Below are 12,808 nucleotides of genomic sequence, written 5' to 3' on the forward strand. Positions count from 1 at the left end.
AAAGGCCACTCCTGTGGCTAACAGTCAGGTCATCTTCACCTTAGGAATTACAACTCCGGTCTAGGTAAAATGACAGGCTTACTAACCCCTGTTGATTACTTTCCATTGGGCAAGTCTCCGCTCGCTCAATAAGGCAGCTCATATCCCACGAAGCCCATGAGGAGATCTATCGATGATCCCTCATGGCCACCATAACAGTCACGCTTAAAGATTTTCCAACACTCACTGGGCTCATACATAACATGACACTTCACAAGGGACTGGAATATCACAGGATCACAGAATACTGCAGTGCAAAAGAGGCCCTTTGGCCCATCGGGTCTGCACCAGTGCATGAAAGGTCCTGACCTGCCCACCCAATCCCACTTGCCAGCATTTGACCCATTGTCTTGAATGTTGTGCTGTGCCAAGTACTCATCCAGATACATTTTAAAGGATGTGAGGCTTCCCGCCTCCACCTCCCTCCCAGGCAGGGCATTCCAGATCATCACCACCCTCTGGGCAAAAAGGTTTTTCCTCAAATCCCCCCTAAACCTCCCATCCCTCACTTTTAACTTGTGTCCTCTCGTAACTGACCTTTCCACTCAGGGGAACAGCTGCTCCCTCTCCACCCTGTCCATGCCCCTCATAATCTTGAACACTAGGACGCGGGGGCACAGCCTTAGAATAAAAGGGAGTCACTTTAGAACAGAGATGAGGAGAAATTTCTTCAGCCAGAGAGTGGTGGGTCTGTGGAATTCATTGCCACAGAGGGCTGTGGAGGCCGAGATGTTGAGCGTCTTCAAGACAGAAATTGATAAATTCTTGATTTCTCGAGGAATTAAGGGCTATGGGGAGAGAGCGGGTAAATGGAGTTGAAATCAACCATGATTGAATGGTGGAGTGGACTCGATGGGCCGAATGGCCTTACTTCCGCTCCTATGTCTTATGGTCTTATGGTCTAACACCTCAATCAGGTCGCCCTTCAGTCTTCTCTGCTCCAGAGAAAACAACCCAAGCCTATCCAACCTCTCTTCATAACTTCAATGTTCCATCCCAGGCAACATCCTGATGAATCTCCTCTGCAACCCTTCCAGTGCATTCACATCCTTTCAATAATGTGGCGACCAGAATTGCACACAGTACTCCAGCCTCACCAAAGTTCTATACAACTCCATCATGACCTCGCTGCTTTTGTAATCGATCCTCCGATTGATAAAGGCGAGTGTGCCATATGCCTTTTTCACCACCCTATAAACCTGCCTTTCCGCCTTCAGAGACCTATGGACAAACACACCAAGGTCCCTGGAACTGGTGCTCATCGAATTGTACCTAGCAAGAGTCAGTACATTTAAAAGAGAACAGGGGAATGAGACGAGTGCTCAACGATATTTTTCTCTTTGTGCCTGTCTTAGAATCATAGAATCATACAGTGCAGAAGGAGGCCATTCAGCCAATCGAATTTGCACCAACCATAATTGCACCCAAGCCCTGTCCCCATAGCCATACAATTACCCTATTAAGGGGCAATTTAACATGGCCAATCCACCTAACCTGCACATCTTTGGACCGTGGGAGGAAACCGGAGCACCCAAAGGAAACACACGTAGACACGGGGAGAATGTGCAAACTCCACACAGACAGTGACCCTAACTGGGAATTGAACCCAGGTCCCTGGTGCTGTGAGGCAGCAGTGCTAACCACTGTGCCACCGTGCCGCCCAGCAGACACAGCAGGCATCATTTTTCAGTGACCAGTAATAAGGCCAAATGATCTCACTTGTGGAAATGTGCTTTTATCAAGTGAAGCTGTTAACCACTGGTGGTCACTTCAGATTATGAAACAAACCAGCGGCTTTAATTTAGCTGGGACAGTGAACACTGAATAGCTTTGACTCCATTCTGTAATTAAAGGGCTTAATGATGACAAGACCACTTTCTCTTGTCAGTCATGCATGGAAATCTTCTTGACATCAGTGGATATCGCTGCCGTTCAATCATCTGGTGTAATTTAGTGCTCGCTTAATGCATAATTTTAATTTATCCAAAATTAAAGAAAGTCATCCATCCAATGACTTATTTAATTCAAGGTCTCCAAATTAAATGCTTGTTTGATTGGGGCAAACAAATGAATGAAAGAAATCCCTTCACAAAGGCAAACAATATTATTTAATTCTGTGAGCACATTAACAGAAGGATAATAGCTTTCTGTTAATGTCTTTTTACGGCTGCAGACAAATTAACCTTTCATTTTAAGTAAGGAATGAAAGGACAAATACTGAAGTCTGGTGGAATTATAAAATTGATTGGGATGTTTTGGGCCAGTGAATTGAAGGTCCCTTCAAACACAGGTAAGGGAAACGTGGCCAGAAAATATAAAATCACTTGTTTCTCCCCTAGACAACTGTACTGCATTATAGGCCTAATAGAAATATCTCCGTCCCATTGTGAATCAGCAGCTAACACTCTGTGTGTCTTTCATTAGACTGGTGTTCCCGCCATTTCCAACAGATGGCCCAAAACTGACCCCGCATTCTTATCGATTTCACCCAATGCAAGATCCACATTATTACTGCCACAGCATTCCTTGACAGTCACTTCAATCTCAAATCCATCGTGAGATTTCAAGGCATCCCCCATGCTCACTTTAGACTTAATTGCTCTGTTACTTCACAATTCCTTAGTGGGTGCCCCAGACTTCATCTGCAGCTGATGCTCCAATCACTCATGATAGAAACTCTGTAAACTGTAAACGACTGTCAGTACCACTGATTTGAAAGGGGAGTGCCTCTGTTTTATCCCTTCCCCATTCCATCCCTATCAAACTCTACTTTATGGAGCCATTGGCTGGAATTCTCTGACCGTTCACGCCGGCGGGATTCTCCGGTCCTGCTGGCAGCGTACCCCTGCTTGCGGGTTTCCCGCCGGCGTGTAGTGACATCAATGGGAATTCCCAGGACCAGAGAATCCCGCTGCCAGCAAATAACATGCCACCTCCCTCCGGCAGGAAACACGCAACTGGGGCAAGACGATGGCATAATGGTTAGCAGTGCTGCCTCACAGCGCCAGGGACCTGAGTTCAATTCCCAGCTTGGATCACTGTCTGTGTGGAGTTTGCACATTCTTCTCGTGTCTGCATGGGTTTCATCTGGGTGCTCTGGTTTCCTCCCGCAGTCCAAAGATGTGCTGGCTAGGTAGATTGCCCATGCTAAATTGTTCCTTTGTGTCAGGGGGACTAGCTAGGGTAAATGCATGGGGTTATGGGGATAGGGCCTGGGTGGGATTTTGGTCGTGCAGACTCGATGGGCCAAATGGTCTCCTTCTGCACTGTAGGAATCCATCGTCCATAGAGTCATATAATGCAGAAAAGGCCCTTTGGCCCATCAAGTCTGCATTAACAATAACTGGCAGTTTGCGGGTTTATGTCACACTATTTCACATAAATATTTCTGCTTTTTTCCTCCTGAGTCTTTATCATGCGATCCTAGAATCAGAATTTATGTCACACTATTTGTAACTCCCACAGTTGCGTGGACCTGCAGAGTTTCACTGGCTGTCTTGTCTGGAGACAATACACATCTTTTTAGCCTGTCTTGATGCTCTCTCCACTCCCATTGTTTTGTTTCTTAAAGACTGGATTAGTTGTAAGTATTCGCATTCCAACCATTATTCATGTAAATTGAGTCTGTGTCTTATAAGTTCTGTTTGTGAACAGAATTCCCACTCACCTGAAGAAGGGGCTCAGAGCCTCGAAAGCTTGTGTGGCTTTTGCTACCAAATAAACCTGTTGGACTTTAACCTGGTGTTGTTAAACTTCTTACTGTGTTAACAATAACTACCATTAAAGGTGAGCTAATCCCATTTTCCCACATTTGTCCTTGAATGCTATGATATTTCAGAATTGAGGGTTTCACTGTTCCAATGTGCAACACTTTGTGAATTTCTAGGTTTCCAGGTAAACACTCCTGTAAAACTACCCACTCTTCAAAGCATATTGGCAATCATACTCATTGGCCAGTGTTTTCTGATCCCCCCCGTGGCGGGTTTTCCAGCGGCGGTGGTTGCTCACCATTGGCTGCCGGTGGAATATTCCGGTCCTGCCGAAGTTGATGGCCATTTGCTTTGCTTGCCAGCCTTGCCACTTGGGAATCCACAGCGGGTGGTCGGGTCACCTTTAGTGGAGCTGGAAGATCCCACTGGCGGGAAGGGCTGAAAATTCCTGGCCATTGTGATTCTGATGTGGAATGCCGGTGTTGGACTGAAAGCTTGTCCGAAAGCTAGTGGCTTTTGCTACCAAATAGACCTGTTGGACTTTAACCTGGTGTTGTTAAACATCGTGATTCTGACAGAGAAGGCACAGAATTACCTGGAATCGCATGTTTGGTCAGGCACATTATAAATTGCCCAATTTCACGCAGTTTATTAGGCATTGCGAACTTACACTAAAACTGTGTGGAATATTTCTGTGAATACGCCATTACAAGCATACAGGCAAATCAAGGACCTCAAAAGTGTTGGAGTCATTAGTTTACCCCGAAGAAACAATTAGGCGGCACCGGGTGGCAGCACGGTGACACAGTGGTTAGCTTTGCTGCCTCCCAGCGCCAGGGATCTAGGTTCAATTCTGGTCTCGGCTCACTCTCTATGAGGAGTTTGCACATTCTGGGTGCTCCGGTTTCCTCCCACAGTTCAAAGATGGACGGGTTGGCCATGCTAAATTAACCCTAGTGTCAGGGGGATTAACAGGGTAAATATGTGGGGTTACGGGCATAGGGCCTGGGTGGGATTGTGATCAGTGCAGACTCGATGGGCCGAATGGCCTTCTTCTGCTCTATAGGGATTCTATGATTCTAAGCACTAGAGTATCCACCTCAAACCAGTGTGAGAATCAGGCGTTGTGCGTAAGTGCCAGCAACTGTGTTTACCTTGTCTTAAATCACATTAAATTGCTTAACTTATTTTAGTTTAGCTCAGAATTGTTATTAAATACTGCAGAAATTCACTTCCAGGACTGAATTCTGTAGTAGCAGCAGAGGCCCTGCTGCTGGGACTGAAAGTGAAGGGAGATACTCCCTTTACAGCGGGCAGCGGGACCTGGGGCTGCATTTTACTGACTGCAGACAATTAAGTAGCTGCAGCTGGGGCAGCCTTCCTCTCAAGGATGGCAGCCAGCCTCCCAAAGGCTGCAATCCAGTCAGAGGTCCTGCAGCAGTGAGTGCCAGCACAAGTGGTGACCAGGGCTGGCGTTGTACCAAGTGGCCAACATCATTGGTCATCTGCCCTCAGAGTCAGGTAAATGGGTTTCTGAGGCATAAGGGTCAGTCCAGTAGGCTCCAATGATAAGTGAGATGACTGAGGACAGGGATCATCATCGCTGTAAAGGCAACCATTGCCTCTCCAGTAGCCAAAGAGTGCCCAAAAAGGAAGGTTTCCCCATGTGGTGACAGGCTCTTCTTACACAGGCAATATTTTGAACAGGCAGGAAGAGGTCCTTAATTGGCCACTTAAGTGACCCGATCGGATCTGGGCAGGTAGTCGGGCCATCCGCCACCACCTTTCTCCCTTCTGGCAAAATGGCCAACATGCCACTCGACACCCTCCTGCGCCATTTGGTCAACATTCCTGCCTCCTGTCGCCAGGGGGTTGGTGTAATTTGGACCCCGGTGTTTGAAAATCTCCATTTCCACAGAGACACCGCAAGATGATGTCAAAAAGGAGCTGTAAAATTCTGCAGTCCTCCTGGAGGACGTGGGATAGTACTGTGAGTGGCTACAGTGGACAAAGGCTTCCTGCAAGCTCGGTCAGTCAGGCAGCATGGAAGGAAGCAGCAATGTTTTTACACATCGCCTCATTGTTGTCATGATGACATCATGTTCTGATTGTCCCTTTAAGGGCAATACAGCAGGGTAAAGGTCACCAAGCCTGGGTGACCAATCAGGACTGGGAGTGGGGAATCACCCTGGGGGAGGAGTTCCCATGGGCAAAGGCATCCCAGAACCACCTGCAGACATGTTGCTGCTCTTGTAGATTTTTGTAAGCCTTTGAAACCATATTATTACACCCGACCAGAGCACACACACATCTTTTATAAGATGTAAGCCAAAAACGTTGCGTATTTCCTTTTCTTTCGAGTCATTAAGACCATAAGACCATAAGACATAGGAGCGGAAGTAAGGCCATTCGGCCCATCGAGTCCACTCCACCATTCAATCATGGTTGATTTCAACTCCATTTACCCGCTCTCTCCCCATAGCCCTTAATTCCTCGAGAAATCAAGAATTTATCAATTTCTGTCTTGAAGACGCTCAACGTCTCGGCCTCCACAGCCCTCTGTGGCAATGAATTCCACAGACCCACCACTCTCTGGCTGAAGAAATTTCTCCTCATCTCTGTTCTAAAGTGACTCCCTTTTATTCTAAGGCTGTGCCCCCGCGTCCTAGTCTCCCCTGTTAATGGAAACAACTTCCCTACGTCCATCCTATCTAAGCCATTCATTATCTTGTAAGTTTCTATCAGATCTCCCCTCAACCTCCTAAACTCCAATGAATATAATCCCATGATCCTCAGACGTTCATCGTATGTCAGGCCTACCATTCCTGGGATCATCCATGTGAATCTCCGCTGGACCCGCTCCAGTGCCAGTATGTCCTTCCTGAGGTGTGGGGCCCAAAATTGCTCACAGTACTCCAAATGGGGCCTAACCAGTGCTTTATAAAGCCTCAGAAGTACATCCCTGCTTTTGTATTCCAAGCCTCTTGAGATAAATGACAACATTACATTTGCTTTCTTAATTATGGACTCAACCTGCAAGTTTACCTTTAGAGAATCCTGGACTAGGACTCCCAAGTCCCTTTGCACTTTAGCATTATGAATTTTGTCACCGTTTAGAAAATAGTCCATGCCTCTATTCTTTTTTCCAAAGTGTACGACCTCGCACTTGCCCACGTTGAATTTCATCAGCCACTTCTTGGACCACTCTCCTAAACTGTCTAAATCTTTCTGCAGCCTCCCCACCTCCTCAATACTACCTGCCCCTCCACCTATCTTTGTATCATCGGCAAACTTGGCCAGAATGCTCCCCTGGGTGTTCCAGTTTATTTGAACTTTGTTTCATGCTGTTCTGAAAACTTCAGATGGCCTCTCATTAGCGTGTGCCAGGTAGATGTTGGTCTTTCTGTGATGGTACGGCCCCTTTAAGGGACAAGCGATTGTGACTCATGTGGCCTGGTGGGCCTATCGCAGTGGGAGCCTGGGCCAATCGCGGCAGAGAGTGCAGGCCTGGGAGCAGGCTGTCCCTCAGCTGGAGGCCGGGAGTTGGAAAGTAAAGTAGCATTTATCATTGTGCTCTGGATATAGTTTGTCTCACTGTAATAAGTTCTCAGAGGCAGAAGTCCCTTCACTAAAATTCCTTTATTTACAAGTCTGACAGCAGCATACAGAGTGTTTTCAGTTCGCAGTCCACTGTCGGAGTCCCAGGGGAATTGACACTCCTGGTTAAAAAGCAAGAGGCTCCATTATTGGCCCATCAATTTGATCCTTAATCAGGGAGTTCATATTCTAACAGGCCTGCCTCAATTGCTTGATTAACATCATTAACACTCACAATAAATTACTTTGTTTAGTTTTCACCTACTGATTTGTTGTGCCTCGCTTTCCATGGGTTGAGGGAATGGTGGACGCTTTCAGGCCTGCTGCAGCTTGCGTGGTCAGGTCCGCACCCAGCAGAAAATGTGTTTATGATCTCCTTAAATCTCTGATGCCTAGAGAGACAAGCTTTAAAAAGTAACCTGTCATTAAATCAGACACAAGTAGGTCCCCGCTTAAGGATACTGTCGCAATGCTTGCAAAGTTCCATGTGAAGGCGGCCACTGATTCGCAGAAGCCCCAAGCAAACTTGGCACACTGACACCTTCAACACTCGCATGCCAACTTAATTTTCTGTGCACCGCACCTACGTTCTGTTCCCTCTGGGCAGAGAGACAGGCCTTTTTGTCTCTTTCAATTGCTAGTGCGGATCTCTTCACTTCAATAACGTATTGGCATGTGATAATGTGGGTAAAGTCCCCATGGACCCAGAAGGCCATAGGCTGTGACTGGTGGGGATTTAACCTGAGGGTCACTAAAGCACAGGCAAGGGGTAGGGTTGAGAAGGTGAAGCATCAGCCAGTCCGGGAATTGAACCCACACTGTTTGTGTTGCTCGGCGAAGCTAACCAGTTGTTCAGCCAACTGAGCTAAACTGACTCCCATTATAAGGACACCTTTCCAGCAATAATTGAAGATATTATGCAGCCAAATAAATCATAGTGCGTATTCTTACTGGAGGACGTGTCAACTTTTGATTGTTGATTACGTCATGGTGATGGTTGGGTCTCACTCTCCCAGTTTAAGAACTTAAGAAATCTCTCAGAGTATAGGATTTTATTTTCAGCTCAGTTCGGGATAATATCCCTGGATAAAAGCAAATTACTGCGGATGCTGGAATCTGAAACCAAAAGAGGAAGTGCTGGAAAATCTCAGCAAAGCTTTGACAAAGGGTCGTCTGGCCTCGAAACGTCAGCTCTTTTCTCTCCTTACAGATGCTGCCAAACCTGCTGAGATTTTCCAGCGTTTTCTCTTTTGTTTAGGGATAATATTCCTTTTGACATACAGAGAATTTGTTTGGGTAACCTCATATTAATATCAGTGGGCAAGACAAGAGTAAGGTTTTCAGCTCCCAGATGTGAGTGCATTTGATAAAATGTATAGAGGAAAACTAGATGGGGAGAAGGGCACATCAGCAAAGGGGTCTGCCCAATGTTCTACCTAGAATCATAAAATCATGGAATCATACAGCACAGAAGAGGCCCTTCAGCCCATCGAGTCCACACCAACACATTATAAACACCTGAGCCCCCACCTAATCCCATCTGCCAGCACTTGGCCATAACCCTGAATGTGCCAAGTGCTCATCCAGATACTTTTTAAAGGATGTGAGGCAACCCGCCTCTACCACTCTCACAGGCAGCGCATTCCAGACCATCACCACTCTCTGGGTAAAAAAGCTTTTCCTCACATTCCCCCTAAAGCTCCTGCCCCTTCCCTTGAACCTATGTCCCATCGTGACTGACCCTTCAACCAAGGGGAATAGTTGCTCCTTATCCACTCTGTCCATGTCTCTCATAATCTTGTACACCTCGATCAGGTCATCCCTCAGTCTTTTCTGCTCCAACAAAAACAGTCCAAGCCTTCGCAACTTATCTTCATGACTTCACAACTGGGGTGACACGGTGGCTAGCACTGCTACCTCACAGCGCCAAGGACCCAGGTTCAATTCCGGCCTTGGGTGACTGTCTCTGTGGAGTTTGCACATTCTCCCCATGTCTGCAAGGGTTTCGGCTAGGTGCTGTGGTTTCCTCCCACACTCCAAAGATGTGCAAGTTTGGTGGATTGGCCATATTAAATTGCCCCTTAGTATACAAAGATGAGTACGTTAGGTGAATTGATCATGATAAATTGCCCCTTAGTGTCAGGGCAATTAGCAGGGTAAATACGTGGGGTTACGGGAATAGGGCCTGGGCAAACACTGGAGGGTTTCTATGATTCTATGATTACATCCAAGGCAGCATCCTGGTGAACCTCCTCTGCACCCCCTCCAGTGCAATCACATCCTTATGATAATGTGGCGACCAGATCTGCACACAGTACTCCAGCTGTGGCCTCACCAAAGTTCTATACTATTGATAGGATTTCCTGAAGAGGAAATACTTCTCTTTTACACAGTGAATGGTTAGGATCTGGAAAACATTGTGTGAGTGTGGTGAAGGCAGGTTCAATCATGGCTTTCAAAAGAGATTTGGAGCATCATCTGAAGAGGAAAAGGCAAGGGAGTGGCAATAGGTGAATTGTCCTTGCAGAGAGCTGGCATGACAGCCTGAATGGCCTCCTTTTTGCTGTAACCATTCTATCATCCTATGATTCTTAAGCCCACAAAACCCTCCCCATTGATGGAAGGGGTCATTAAACAATGCCATCAAGCAGCATTTGCTCAGTAATAATCTGCCCACAGAAGCTCCGTTTGGATTCTGCCAGGACCGTTGGGCACCTGACCTCATTACAGTCATGTTTTAAACAGGATCAAAAGAGCTGCATTCTAGAGGTGAGGTGAGAGTGACTGTCCTTGACATCAAGGCCACATTTGACCAAGTGTAGTATCAAGGAGCCTGAGCAAAACTGGAGTCAATGGGAATCAAGGGGAAAGCTCTCCGCTGGTCGGAGTCATACCTGGCACAAAGGAAGATGTTTGTGGTGGTTGGAAGTCAATCATCTCAATCCCAGGACATCACTGCAGGAATTCCTCAGGGTGATGTCCGAGACCCAACCAGGAGTATGATGGAATAGTCTCCACTTGCCTGAATGAGTGCAGCTCCGAAAACACTCAAGCAGCTTGACACCATCCAGAACAAAGCAGTCCTCCACCATCACTCTCAGTGGCAGCAGTGTATATCATCTATATGGTGCACTCCAGGAACCCACCAAGGCTCCGGCAGTGCCTTTCAAAGCCACAACCACAATCATCTAAAAGAACAAGAGCAGCAGACACCTGGGAACACCACCACCTGAAGGTTCCCCTTCAAGTCACTCACCATCCTGACATGAAAATAGAATAAGAAGTTTAACAACATTCTGTCAGAATTCTGTCAGAATTCCCACTCACCTGAAGAAGGAGCTTAAGACTCCGAAAGCTAGTGGCTTTTGCTACCAAATAAACCTGTTGGACTTTAACCTGGTGTTGTTAAACTTCTTACTGTGTTTATCCCAGTCCAACGCCGACATCTCCACCTCATGAAAATAGAAACCTTTGTTTCTCTATTGCTGGGTCAAACTCCTAGAATTTCCTCCGTAACAGAATTGTGGGTGTACCTACACCGCACGGACTGCAGTGGTTCAAGAGGACAGTTCACCAACGCCTTCTGAAGGGCAATTAGGGATGGCCAGCAACATTCACATCCCTTGGATTAACTTTTTAAATGTTGATTTCTCTGCATGCGCTGAACTCAGGCATGGGGCATCACTCCTACCTCATGCTTTTCTTTCTTGTGATATACCAACATGCATTTTGACATTCTGTGTTATTCACAGAAATAATAGTTTTTACTCTGTAAGATTCTCCCATAAAATGGCACCAACAACCTAGCCGGTGGGAAGAAACATCAATGGCCGGAGTTCTCTGGCCATTCACGTCGGTTCTGATGGCAGCACACCCCTTCCGGTGGGTTTCCCGGCAGCATGGGGTGACATCAATGGGAAATGTCATTGACAGCGGCGGGATCACGCCGAGAAACACGCAGCTGGGAAGCCGGAGAATCCCACCTGATATCTTCTTATGCCATTATATGGTATTGCTAACGTGTTTAGGTGAAATGACCATGTTCCTCTGAGTGCAATGCTGGAATCTGCACAAGCAGCCAGTCAGATCCCACACACATTGTGAGCAAATGTCTTTAAAATCTTCACAGCTAACAAAATCAACATTCCTTAAGCAAGCCTACATATTTGACGGATATTCCCAAAGACGATGGGGGCGGGATTCTCCGGCTCTTCATGCCAGTGGGATTCTCCCGTCCCGTTGCAGTGAACGGAGATTTGGCTGAACACCAAATTCTCTGTCCACTCCATGATTCTAAGATGGTGAGAGGTTGAAAGAAATCTTCAACAAATTTGGGGCATCCCTGAGTGCAAAAGCCATGGCCGATGACAATAGAAGATCAGAGGGTTTTAAAAGGGCAGCATGGTGGCACAGTGGTTAGCACTGCTGCATCATAGCTCCAGGGACCCAGGTTCGATACACAGCTTGGGTCACTGTCTGTGTGGAGTTTGCACATTCTCCCCGTGCCTGCATGGGTTTCCACCGGGTGCTCTGGTTTTTTCCCACACTCCAAAGATGTGCGGGTTAGGTTGATTGGCCAGGCTAAATTGTCCCTTAGTGTCCCGGGATGCATAGGTTAGAGGGTTTAGTGGGGTAAATATGCGTGGTGACGTGGATAGAGCCTGGGTGGGATTGTTGTCAGTGCAGACTCGATGGGCCGAATGGCCTCTTTCTGCACTGTCGGGATTCTATGATCCACTCCGCCAGGAGTAGCGAGCGTGAACGGCTGGAGAATTCTGGCCGATGTCACTGAAGAATTTATGTTACGATGATTTGATTTGATTTGATTTATTATTGTCACATGTATGAACATACAGTGAAAAGTATTGTTTCTTGCGCTATGCAGACAAAGCACACCATTCATAGAGGAGGAAATGAGAGAGTGCAGAATATAGTGTTACAGTCATAGCTAGGGTGTAGAGAAAGATCAACTTAGTGCGAGGTTGGTCCATTCAAAGTCTGATGGCAGCAGGGAAGAAGCTGTTCTTGAGTCGGTTGGTACGTGTTGGTCAACTCCTTTAGGAGAACCACTCAGTTAAAGAGGACAAAACATAAGCATGTGTCTCTGTGCTTAAATTGCTGCTGTTCTGATTTGAACATTACCTTCTTTCTAGTATTTTTACAGCCTTCAAATGCTTTAATTGGCTCCAATGTCAATTATAAATGTGTGAAGCTGTTACTCTGCTGGAGGTTATGATAAGTTGTCATGCCACCATATCATAGAATGCTGTGTGAAAGTATTCTCAATGAGGACTGACAGCACGAATCTAGTTTGAACAGATAGCATTTAATCAACAAGCACACTAACATTTTAAGAGGGGCAGTCTTCGTTGAAAAGTATTGCCAAAATATTTCTGTTTGCTGCACATTCAGCAATGAAAGCAACTTGCATTGATATAGTGACTTTGACACAGTAAGAGAGC

This window comes from Mustelus asterias, chromosome 2 (genome assembly GCF_964213995.1).
Source record: "Mustelus asterias chromosome 2, sMusAst1.hap1.1, whole genome shotgun sequence".
Classification (NCBI taxonomy): domain Eukaryota; kingdom Metazoa; phylum Chordata; class Chondrichthyes; order Carcharhiniformes; family Triakidae; genus Mustelus; species Mustelus asterias.